The sequence below is a fragment of the Schistocerca cancellata genome, chromosome 2, assembly GCF_023864275.1.
Source record: "Schistocerca cancellata isolate TAMUIC-IGC-003103 chromosome 2, iqSchCanc2.1, whole genome shotgun sequence".
Taxonomy (NCBI): Eukaryota; Metazoa; Arthropoda; class Insecta; order Orthoptera; family Acrididae; genus Schistocerca; species Schistocerca cancellata.
This window is the reverse complement of record NC_064627.1, coordinates 161,553,986-161,566,844: the sequence shown is the minus strand read 5'-3', so window position 1 is coordinate 161,566,844 and position 12,859 is coordinate 161,553,986.

Sequence of the window (12,859 nt, the reverse complement as noted above, 5' to 3'; positions counted from 1 at the left end):
TACGGACTTGACCCCACCACCTTCGGATTACCGTTGTCTAGTCTTTGCGCTGTTCCAAGTGCTACCTGGAACTAAGCTCCTGACCCGCGCACAAAAATTCTAATCTTTCTGAACGCTTGGATGTCTGGAGCTCTTTTGTCGCTTTTATTTCTGACCAAGCTTTGAATATAGCATAAATTTGAACGAAATCAGTGGTGACGAGTAGGTCCGGTTCGCTTGTATGTACAGCCGGACGGCTCGCCCGGCTACCGCGTCAGCTTTTACGAGTGACGTCATTTGGATGCGGTCGGGGCCCACGAGGAATATGGGCCCTGAAATGAAATTACGGCGTCACACTACTCGGCTTGTCTGCCACACGTCGCGAACGCTCGGCCCACGGGAAATCAATATGTAACTTAAAAGGTACCCACTAAAGGTCTGAAACCTGTCATGTTGTACAGAGAGCTTGCATTCATTTAAACCTGCTGTTAAGAATCATTAAACTTCTCTTAAATAGTTACCCGCTCTCCGCCGGAGACGGCTGCTGGGACTTGCGTCCTGTGGCGTATGCGCAAAGGCCTGTCTTTCTCTGCGGCTTCCTTAGCATTATTATTATTTTATTCCTCTGGTAAACATGGTTATTATGCATTTTTATATAAATGATTAAATATACGTAAGGGTACGTAGCATAAAAAACATAATATAAAAAACAAACACTCGAAAATTTTATAACTGAATATCTAGGTGTCGAACCAGTCAACAGATTTTGGTGTAACCAGAAGCAGTTCACTTAGACCACCAGGACACTTTCGCGATATACACTCTTCAGTCAGGTGGTGTGTAGTTTGCACAGGGACCCCACAGTCGCACGTCGGGACAGTTTTGAACTTGCAGTCACGCAAACAGGCACCACACCTTCCACGTCCTATACGCAATCGATTAAGAGCTACCTATATTTTCCTGGAAAGACGAAATCCATTTACACAAGAAACATAAGCGCAGGCTTCCTCGTTCGCTGTCACTATCAATAATATTTTTCACGACATGTGACCACATTATTAATATATAAAGTTCTCCGACGTTAAATCTACCGTTGCAAATGGCCTTCCTCAGGATGTAATAAAACCACTCTGACGAAGACCTTTTGCAACAGCAACCGAAACGTGAGAGAAATTTGTGTATTCACAACGCAGTCACATACCCTGAAATCTTTTTGATATTGACACGTTTTGTAGAATCGGTAATAAGGCGAGAATGCGCTTTAGGAAACTTCTGCCAAACCTATCTCCGTTCTTGACACATGTCATACACTGAAACGCCGAAGAAACTGGTATATGCATGCGTATTCAAATACAGAGATACGTAAACAGGCAGAATACTGCACTGCGATCGGCAACGCCTATATAAGACAACAAGTATCTGGCGCAGTTGCTAGATCGGTTACTGCTGCCACAATAGCAGGTTGTCAACATTTAAGTTACTTTGAACATCGTGTTATAGTCGGCGCACTAGCGATGGGGCACAGCATTTCGGAGGTAACGATGCAGTGGGGGATTTTCCTGTACAACAATTTCACAAGTGTACCGCGAATATCAGGTATCGTGTAAACCATCAAATCTCAGACATCGCTGCGGCCGGAAAAAGATCCTGCAACGGGACTAACGACGACTGAACAGAATCGTTCAGCGTTACAGAGGTACAGCCCTTCAACAAACTGCTGCAGATTTCAATGTTGGGCCAGCAAATAGTGTCAGCGAGCGTGCGAACCATTCAACGAAATATCATCGATGTGAGCTTTCGGAGCCGAAGGCCCACTCATGTACCCTTCAAGACTGTACGATACAAAGCTTTACGCCTCGCCTGACCCTGTCAGCACCGACATTGGACTGTTGATTCGAAACATGTTGCCTCGTTTCAAATTGTATTGAGCAGATGAACGTGTACGGGTATGGAGACACCCTCATGAGTCCACGGACGTGCATGGGGTTCAAAGGGCTCGGAGCACTATGGGACTCAACATCTTAGGTCATAAGTCCCCTAGAACTTAGAACTACTTAAACCTAACTAACCTAAGGACATCACACACACCCATGCCCGAGGCAGGATTCGAACCTGCGACCGTAGCAGTCCCGCGGTTCCGGACTGCAGCGCCAGAACCTCACGGCCACCGCGGCCAGCGGACGTGCATGTCAGCAGGGGACCGTTCAAGCTGGTGGAGGCTCTGTAATGATGTGGGGCTTGTGCAGTTGGAGTAATATGGGACCCCCAGTACTTCTAGAAACAAATCTGATGGGTGACACGTCTGGTCACCTGCATCCATTCACGTCCACTGTGCATACCGACGGACTTGGCAGTACCAGCAGGACAATGCGACACCTCACACGTCGAGAATTGCTACAGAGTATCTCCAGGAACACTCTTCTGTTCCGCTAGCCACCAGACTCCCCAAGCATGAAGATTATTGAGCATATCTGGGATGCCTTGCAACGTGCTGTTCAGAAGATACCTCCACCCCCTCGTACTATTACGGATTTATGGACAGCCCTGCAGGGTTCATGGAGTCAGTTTCCTCCAGCACTACTTCAGACGTTAGTACAGTCCATGCCGCATCGCGCTGCGGCACTTCTGCGTTCTCTCGGGAGCCGTACACGATATTAGTCAGGTGCACCAGTTTCTTTGGCTCTTCAGTGTAGTTACTCTCTCTCCGCCGGAAACGGTTGCTGGCACGTGTTAAGACCCGCAGTGGTACGCGGTGTGGCGTATGGGCCAAGGCCTGACTTAGACTGCGGCTTGCTTGGTGTTATTATTATTATTATTATTATTATTATTTTATTCCTATTGTTAACATGGCCATCATACATGTTTATATAAATGATTACATATACCCGAGAGTACGTAGTATAAAAACAAATACAAAAAACACACACTCGAAGCGAGCGCCCCCCCCCCCCGTTCTCATCACACGTCGGGATGGTTTTGAACTTCCAGTCACACAAACAGGCACCATACCTCCCATGTCTTGTAGCAATCGATTCAGAGCTATCTCTATTTACCTGGAAATGCCAAATCTATTTACATATTAAACGTAAGCGCAGGCTTCTTCGTTCGTTGTCACGGTCAATAATACTCGTATTTTTCAGGATATGTGATTACATTGTTAATATATAAAGTTTCCCGTACTTTCAGCTACTGTTTCAAATGGCCTTCCTCAGCGTGTAAGCAAAACACCCTAACGAAGACCATTTGCAACAGTAGCCGAAACACCGGAGATATTTATATATTAACAATGCAGTGACACACCCTGGATAATGTTATTGACATCTACATTTCTTGTAGTATTAGTTACAAGGCGAGAAAGAGCTCGGGGAAACTTTTGCGAAATCTCTCTCCTTTCTTGACGCATTTCATATATATGTGGCGGATCTTGCGTTGGCTAGGGTGGTTTCCTGCCGGCAGGTATATATTCTATAACCGGTTATACGGAAGTGAGTTGTGACGAGTAGCACACTTCCGGAGCTCGTACAGCTGCTGCTTATCGTATAACTGATGTTGGTGCAGTATTACATAATACAAGCAGCCGTGTCAGTGGAGTTGATTTAGTAGTGCCACTAATTATTTTCATTGCTTGCTTTACTTTAACATCACTTAACGCTATCCACCGTTTTCCCATACTGGAGCGCAGTACTCTGCCTTAGCAAACGTAGCAGTACGAAGAGTATTTGTCTCTGCATCCCGTCCTGACCCAGCTATTTCTCTGATGTTGTGGTGGTCGCCTTTTTCGCTGCATTTGTGAGTGGTTCTTAAAAGTAATGGCCGATTCAAAATCGTCTTCAAGTATTTTGGGTATGACACATGTTCAGTAGTAACAATCTCAATTTTCCACAGAGTTATAAAGATGATAAGCATTTATTTCTGTTTCAGATGCATATGGCTTCAATCCCCAGTTCTTGAAGAAACCACAAATAGTGTGTAAATCCGTGGCCGAAGCTCTTTCACACTCTTCCCTACTTGATAAGCTAGTGTTAGTTTAGCAAGAAATTGAATCTTGTTAGCATCAGTGTTGGATGCATCGCCTGTATGAAGATTAAGGAGCGTTGGTGATGGCACAGCAAACATGGTCTCCTTGAAGATACACGAGAGGAGCAGGGTATGTGGTGATAACAGGTTTCTCCCTTCCGCTCATCCATAACAACACAAATCCACCAGGACACTGTACACGCACGCATCGCAGACATCCACTCCTGAAATTCCACAACATGTCAGTGGTAGGCAATGGCAAACCACCTCCACTAGGTTATGGTTCAGGACGGCGAGGCACGATTTCAGCATCTGCTCCCCTACACTCGCCCCCTGAGTGTGGGACTCTGTTATGTTATAGTCTTAAATAATTACTTTACTTTCACTACAGCGTCGGTGACCGTGTTGTATTTAGTTTTCAATGAGACTTTCACACGCATATTTAAGTAAATGAAACAAATTTACCAAGTAAATCTGCTGCGATGGTTGTGAATTTTTGCAAATAAAGTAGTCTCGATCGCTTATTATACGGTACTTATTTACATTACAACGTTTCGGCTAATGCCATCATCACTCCAAAACTTATAAACCAAAGTTCAGTGCCACTTGCAATAAAAGCTACGCTTAAGCGTTAACTTATTTGTTTGGCATAGATTTTATTCCAATTAACAATGAATTTTGTTTTACAAGTTCCAAGTTTAAATCTGATGATAGCATTAGCCCAGACGTCTTAATAAAGAAAGACAGTACGTGATCTAACTGGCATTATTTACACCATACTGTCAAACGCGTAGTTTGGTATTACTGGTGTATCTTTTTATGCAAGAGTGGTCTGATAGTAGCAACGTAAATTGCCGAGAACAAGAAAAATAAAACAGTGCATTTTGACAGGATTCTACAATATGGTTCCAGGTTACAGCAAATAAAGCATCTGTCTTGAACAACAGGTCTCATACATTTACACATTCTGCCTACATCTGTAAATAACATTTATTTTCGGGGCAGTGAAAATGACGCTTCTTAGAAGAAGAAAAAAGGAAAAAGAAAAGAAACATGTATGCTAAAAGCAAGTAAATTTAATATTGAAAGCGTTTCTCTGAGTCCTGACCTCTTTTGTACTGAAGTGGGCAGATTTATGTTATCATATGCCGTAAGTACGAAACTTGCCATGTTTATTTACAGCAAAGGCCTTTCAAAACAAATACGCTTGTAGGTCTCTTATCTAAATGAAAACCCGAATCGCGTATGGCTCACACCAATATCACAAATTTCAATAGCGCAACGCAAAGTGAACCTAGTATTTATCTATTCTCTTGTTTCATGTTTTCTGAACGCTTTAAGAAAAGAAAAACCTTATCTACATATGATAAAAATTCGAAATATTACAAAAAGTCTTTAGTGCAGTGGTTATATACACTCAGTATTCATTTAACGACAAAATCTTGGTTAGAACATCCTTTAGTACTACAATTAAGTCTTTATTTCAACCAGACAGGTTTCGCCTCATTTGCAGGGTCTAATTGTAGTGTAAGTGAAACTCTAATTGTTATCAATTTTCGCTTTTAACTCGCCCTTTTAACATGAATGTAGGCCAAACCGTGACCGTTATAATCAACACTGACAAAAGGACATAATAAAGAGGAACACATTCGGCCCAAATAAAGTATTGTCTTTTGCAGAATAATTCATCAACAAATAAGATTTTACAAACATCCAGCATATTTTGTTGATAATCAGCAGGAGTATTTAATGTTTAGACAGTGCTCCTGGACCGTGAAAACGTAAATTTTTTTGCAATACCTTCGTGGGAATTCTGTCGAAAAAAGTTAAAACACTAAATGACAATCCTTCGCTACTTCGATGTTATTTTATTTCCTTCTGCATATAGTGTTCCTATTTCGGCGACTTATATATATCAGAGTACGAAATTAAAATTTTAGGTACGTAGGTTGTCAACAATTTCACATAAGAGCGAAAGATATTACTGTAATGACATCATAGGTAAAGTACACCTTTGGCAGTTAGGTCTTCAAATAGCTTTTATTGTTAACAGGGTATGTTAATTTAATAAAAGAATAAAAATCGTGTTTGGTGTTCGTAAACTTGTTTCGATTAGTAAAATTCGTACAGCATATATCCTGTTACTAATATTGCTACTTCAATAGGTAACTGAGAACGGTTATTTTACTAATGATATTGTAGAAATGTCTTTGGGCCTGGTATAAATTTATCGATAAGGAATGTGATAACTTCACTTAGTACTCTAAAACACTACGCAAACGACCTTAACATGACGTGACCCTGTAAGGTTACGTAGTGAATGTAGCGTTCCTGTACTACATGGAGCGTGATTAATTTCGAAAGGACAATACTGGTATGTTAACCAATAGAAGTACGGTCCAAACTCCATAGGAATTTTCATCGTGTAAATTACACTGTTGCAATAACGTAATAACACTGGAATGTGTATTTTAACTGCACAATCACTCGAAAATGGCTGCAAAGCCAAAATTGGCATAGCGTAGTCAGAAGTAAATAAAATGACAGTTTAATGGTGGAGTAATTATCATTTATAAGATTATAGATGGCTGTGATTGCTAATGAAGAAGAAATTCGTCGACTTGAAACGCTGGCGTGGAACGCATTGTCGGAAATTCAGTCACGAGAACGGGAGATTTTGATGTTCGTGTTGAGTCTTTTGAATCTTCATACGCTACTAAACCAGCGCGGAGCGCTGCGAACGGGGAACACTCAGCGATCAGCTGTAGTCATTCGCTCTTCTCTTACGGGTGAAGTGTGCTTTTCCTATTTATGTTGGTAAAACAAAGCTTGAAACAACAGAAGCTGTAGTCACTTTCCTCGGGAATAAACGGTTAATCAGCTCTGCCGGTATCCGATTGTCGACAGCTGAAACTTTGCATTTACGTTAGTCCAATATGTCCGTTTATTAAGTCAGTGTAAAGTATGTGAACTTACTTCTTCCATAGACAATGTGCAATATTACTTTTGTAACATTCAATATACACTACCTTCTTCCTTAAGTCATTACGTCTCTACTCTGTTAGGTAGATAACACGTCAATTTAATTACTAATACTGTTATTTTATATTGCCACTAAAAAGGTATCTGCAATACAGTGTATGGCGACTTACGGCCTATGATGGATGTTAACCGTAGATTACTAAATCCTTGTAAAATTTACGACTGCAGTTGAGGTAGCAATTCGCATTTCCTACCAATCTCATAATGATAGTGTGGGGTGTAAAACGGGATATTTTGTACTTAATTTGTATGTGACATTCCACAGGAGTGCATACACTATAATTTATAATCTCCTATTAATAAAATAGGGAGCAGTAAAATTTACGATAGTTTAGTAACAATGTAACGTTTTCTCCCTTTTAGCGTTATACAGTTAAGCAACTTTTTAGTCATACAGTTTAAAGGTCAGCAATATTAAATCTATAAAAATGAATTCAGATGTAGTTCGGAACACGTAAGAGAGCTGTAAAATGACTTTAGACGTAATTTGGAATATAAACAAACGCATGAATGGGTCACAGGCCCGGATGCTGCGCTGCAACGATGCGCCAGTGCAGTTCTTATACTAGACACATAAATGCGGGGAAAAAATGAGCTATAGGTTACTTTTATTCTGTAGGTGCTGCTACTAATTAAACATAAATATACAACTCCTGGAACGTGATAGATAAAAGAATTGCTACTTTGCATAGCCTTGCTACAGCGTTCAAATTGCAGCCGATAAAAACATTGTACTGATTGTGTTACGGCAACTGAAGAGGGCGAAAGGCCGAAACGCATCTTGGCTTAAATAAAGCCTTAAAAACTAGCATGTTGCTGTATTCACAAGCTTCAGTCTGGAACCGCGCTACCGCTCCGGTCGCAGGTTCGAATCCTGCCTCGGGTATGGATGTGTGTGATGTTCTTAGGGTAGTTAGGTTTAAGTAGTTCTCAGTTGTAGGGGACTGATGACCTCAGATGTTAAGTCCCATAGTGCTCAGAGCCATTTTTTTTTTTTTGTTCACAAGCAATTTTATTTTATGACAGCAATGTTACGGAAAGAAGCAGGCGTTCCGTGTCATAATTTAGATTAATCAGATAGCGATGAATGCCGTTTATAAACTTTGGTGACTCCTAACTAGTTGAGATATTTTGCTCCGAATAAACGAAAAGGCAGCACATGACTTTTGGCAACAATGAAGAAGTGTATGTGGGGGTGACAACTCACCGTTTACGGGCGTATCTGGGATGTCAGCCGAAATGTTTTTGGCTTCGAAGATGGGTTTGACTGCGGCGCAAGATTTGACCACATCCTCGGCATTGTCGTCACTGGGCACCGTGCTCCCGACCACGGTGGCGTAATTACACACGCACAACAGCAGTAGCAGGGTGACGTAGCACACTTCACCCTTCACCATTTTCGCGCAGCCCACGAACCGCGGATAAAAAATCGGAAACAAAACTGAGAAAAGGGACGTCGGCGAGAGGAAACGGCACATGCACTTGTACGCGGGACCGGCGAGTGCTGTGGACAACGGACTGGGGGCTACGGCTACGGCTGTGGCATGGGCGCGATGCGGCCTCGTGGCGTGGGAGCGTGGCGTAGCGTAGCGACAGCGTCCGAGCGTGGCGCCGCTGTTGCGGTTGCCGGCGAGACTGCAACCAGCGGGCGCCCAAGGCAGACTGTCCGCGGGTCACGGCGCGCGCCGCGGCCCCCCCTCCACCGCGCGATGCCACGCTAAGACCGCGCGCCGCTGGCGGCCTCTGGCGTCAGGTGGCCGCACTCCGTGTGTACTTGGCCCGGCCATCTGCTGGTAAGACCCGAAACTAGTAATGGTAACGAGATACCGTCCATTCATCTTTTAATGCCCGAGCGCGTGCATAATACTGCTCTCACATTTCGTTACTCCTTATACATTTATACCATTAATTCTCGCAGTAGACTGTTGTTCTTGTGTTGTGCTCGTAGCTGCCAATTACGTCTTTAGGTTAACTTCCATAATCACACCTAAAGGAACTTATCCAGTCTTGCATTACTTCGACGTCGTTTTATTTTTCGTGGCGTCCTCCCTGTGTAAAATCTTCTCGCCGATGCGCTGATGACATCCCTCCAAAACCCAGGCGATCATTGTAGGCAAAACCACCCCTTCCTTCCGCCTCCTTGATTTCTATCTCACCATCTATGGCCGTCCTATCGCCCTCACTCCCACCCTTAAGTACCTTGGCGTCACCCTCGACCGTCGCCTCTCCTGGACTCCCCATCTCCGGACAATCCACGCTCCCGCCTCAGTCTCCTCAAGCTCCTCTCCGGCCGTACGCGGGGTCTGGACCCCTCCACCATCCTCCACACCTATAAATCCCTCATCCGCCCTATCCTTTGTTATGCTCATCCGGCTTGGGTCTCCGCCCCCCCCTACCTTTTACAAATCCCTCCAAATCCTTGAACGCCATGCTCTCCGCCTCGCCTATCGCATCCGTCTTCCCTCCCCCACGCGGATCCTCTATGATCTCATCCCCTTCCCCCACCTCCTACTTTTCCTTGAAAGGATACGGATCCTGTACACCTCCCGTAAACTCGATCCTCCTCACCCGCTCATCTCCCCGATCCTCTCCCACCCCCGCCCGCTGCCGCGCCTCTATTTCCATGTCCCACCTGGTCTCCATCTCTCCACCCTCCTTACCCTCTCCCGAGGTGGCTTCCGCCAGCTCCCCCTCCCTGATGATGTCCTCCACCCTTCCATTTAACCCTCCTATCAACTTTGATCCTCCCCCCCATTCCCTGTTTCCTTTCCTTTAGGCACCCTCCCTCCCTTCTCTTTCCTTTTTCCCCCATCCCCCGTCTTCCGCCCCTCTTCCCCCGGGCTTCCCCTCCCCCCTCCCCCACTCTTCCCTGCCCATGGCATCTCTGCTCTCCCTCTTCCTCTCCCCTTCCTCCTCCTCCTCTCTTGGCAGGTCCCCGGACTCGCACACGCTCTGTGAACATTCGCGCGCCGGAGATCATCGCCATCAGTGTCTCGTGTGTGTGCCTTCGTCTGTGTTTAGTGTTCTTTCGTCGTCACGCCTCCACTGTTCACGTGTTCCGTCGCAGCTGTCCGTGTTTTGTGCGCCATGTCAACTAGTGTCAGTGATGTTTTTTCGTCAGGCGTGAACGGCTCTGTGTTTTTTGTTTTTTGCTGTCTACATTGTTATGCCCACCATTTTTGATTGTATTCTCTGTGTCCCCTCTATTTTATTGAAAATCTCAAGGCTGAAGAGCGGCGTACTCAGCTGCTGACAGCCCGCCTTGTGTAAGGTGATAAAAATTACAATAAAGAAAAAAAAAAGCGCTGATGACCCCCACCTTCTCCTTTTCCTTGAACACATCCGCACACTATATATTGTCCGCCGCCTTGATCCCCCTCACCCCCTGGTGTCTCCCTTCCTCTCCACTCCCAACCAGTTGCCGCGCCTTTACCGTTGTGTCCCTCCCTCTCTCCATCTCCACACCTCCATCTCCTTTCCCAACACAACTTCCACCGTCTACCCCTCCCGGATGATGAGCTTCGCCCTGACATTTACCCTTCCTACCAACTCTAACCCCCTCTTCCTGCCTCCTCCTCAGGGCTCCCTCTCCTCCCCCTCCCTCCTTCTGAGCAGATTACCCCTCCTACTCCCCCTCCATCTCTTGTGCCTTCTTTCAGTGTCTCTGCGCTCCTCCTGCCCTGTCTTCCCTTTTCCTCTCCCGCCCCACGTGTCTCCTGCCTCTTCGTGAACCCACGATTGCCCCTCCTCTCTTCATCCCGCCGCTTCCCCGGCTGCCCCATGCTCTCCCCTCCTTTTCCATCCTCTCTGACCTTTCCCTCGGCAGGTCCCACCTGGTAGTTTTATTCTTCGTCGTATGTACTCCAAGTGGGTTTTAAGTGTGTTGTTTCGGAGTGTTTTTAATACTGTGGCCAACTTTTAACCTGTGCATGAGCATCCAGCGTCTTCTCTGTGGTTTAAGAATCGCCAGCTGTGTTTTTTAACTTTCTGGTGACTTTTTTAACCGTTCCACATGAACGTCTACATGTCCATGTCTTTTTACCTCCATTTTCTCCCCTTACTCTGTTTTATGTTCCCCTTTTTTATCTCCTTATGTATGTATTATTTTATTCTTGTTTTAGTTGTCGTGTCACTCGACTGAAGAGCGGCGGATTGTGCTGCTGACAGCCCTCCTCTGCCCATATGGGGCAGGGGAATGAAATCACAATAAAGAAAAAAAAAAAAAGCGCTGATGACACGGAACTCAATGCCCCTATCACTACACAGGATCTCATTGCTACACTCCGCACGAAACGCAACACCGCTCCTGGTCACGATCGTGTCACCTACCGTCACCTTCGTGAAGCTCCTGACTCTTTCCTCTCCACCCTGGCCAGGGTCTACAATGTAGTCCTGTCCACCAGTTACTACCCCGACCTGTGGAAGACCTCCCGTATCCTGATGTTCCTTAAACCTGGTAAACCGCCGTCCGCCGTCTCCTCCTACCGTCCCATCAGCCTCACCTCGGTCTTCAGCAAGGTCCTGGAATCTATCCTCACCCGACGCATCCACCAGCATCTCCGCCAGCACCGCCTCCTTCCCTTTACCAGTGTGGCATTCGACCGTCCTGCTCTTCCGATGACCTTCTCTTCCACCTCACTCATCTCCTTTCCGAACAGCTAAATTCCCGTCGCTCTGCGATCTTCCTCTCCCTGGACCTCGAACGTGCCTATGACCGCGTATGGGATTCCGGTCTCCTCTTCAAGCTCCAAACCTTCGCCCTTCCCATTAACTACGTCCGTCTGATCGGCTCCTTTCTCTCCCACCGTGCTTCCTATGTCACCATCCATAAAACGGATTCCTACACCTTTTTTGCCTCCGCCGGTGTGCCCCAAGGCTCCGTCCTCTCCCCCCTTCTGTACCTTTTGTATACGGCGGACATGCCGCCGCCGTCACCCCCCATCCACCTTCTCCAGTTTGCCGATGACACTGCTTTCCTTGCCCTCGCCTCCACCCTGCAGCGTTCCCAACACCTTCTCCAATCCCATCTTGACCGGTTCACCACTTGGTGCAACCAGTGGTTGCTCAAGGTCAATCCCTCCAAAACCCAGGCGATCATTGTAGGCAAAACCACCCCTTCCTTCCGCCTCCTTGATTTATATCCCACCATCTATGGCCGTCCTATCGCCCTCACCCCCGCCCTTAAGTACCTTGGCGTCACCCTCAACCGTCGCCTCTCCTGGATCCCCCATCTCCAGACAATCCAAGCCAAGGCACGCTCCTGACTCTGTCTCCTCAAGCTCCTTTCTGGCTGTACGTGGGGTCTGGACCCCTCCACTATCCTCCACAACTATAAAACCCTCATCCGCCCTATCCTCTGTTATGCCCATCCCACCTGGATCTCCGCCCCCCCTACCTTTTACAAATCCCTTCAGATCCTTGAATGCCATGCTCTCCACCTCGCATATCGCATCCGTCTCCCATCCCCCCACGCGGATCCTGTACGACCTCATTCCGTTCCCCCACCTCCTCCTTTTCCTTGAACAGATACGGATCCTGTACACCTCCTGAAAACTCGATTCTCCTCACCCGCTTGTCTCCCCCATCCTCTCCCACCCCCGCCTGCTGCCGTGCATGTATTCCCACATCTCACCCGGTCTCCATCCTCCACCCTCCTTACCCTCTCCCAAGGTGGCTTCTGCCAGCTCCCCCTCCCTGATGATGTCCTCCTCCCCTCCATCTACCCCTCCTGTCAACTTTGATCCTCCCCTCCCACTTCCTGTGTCTTTTCCTTTGGTCACCCTCTCTCCCTTCTCTCTCCTTTTCCACCCATCCCCCCTTC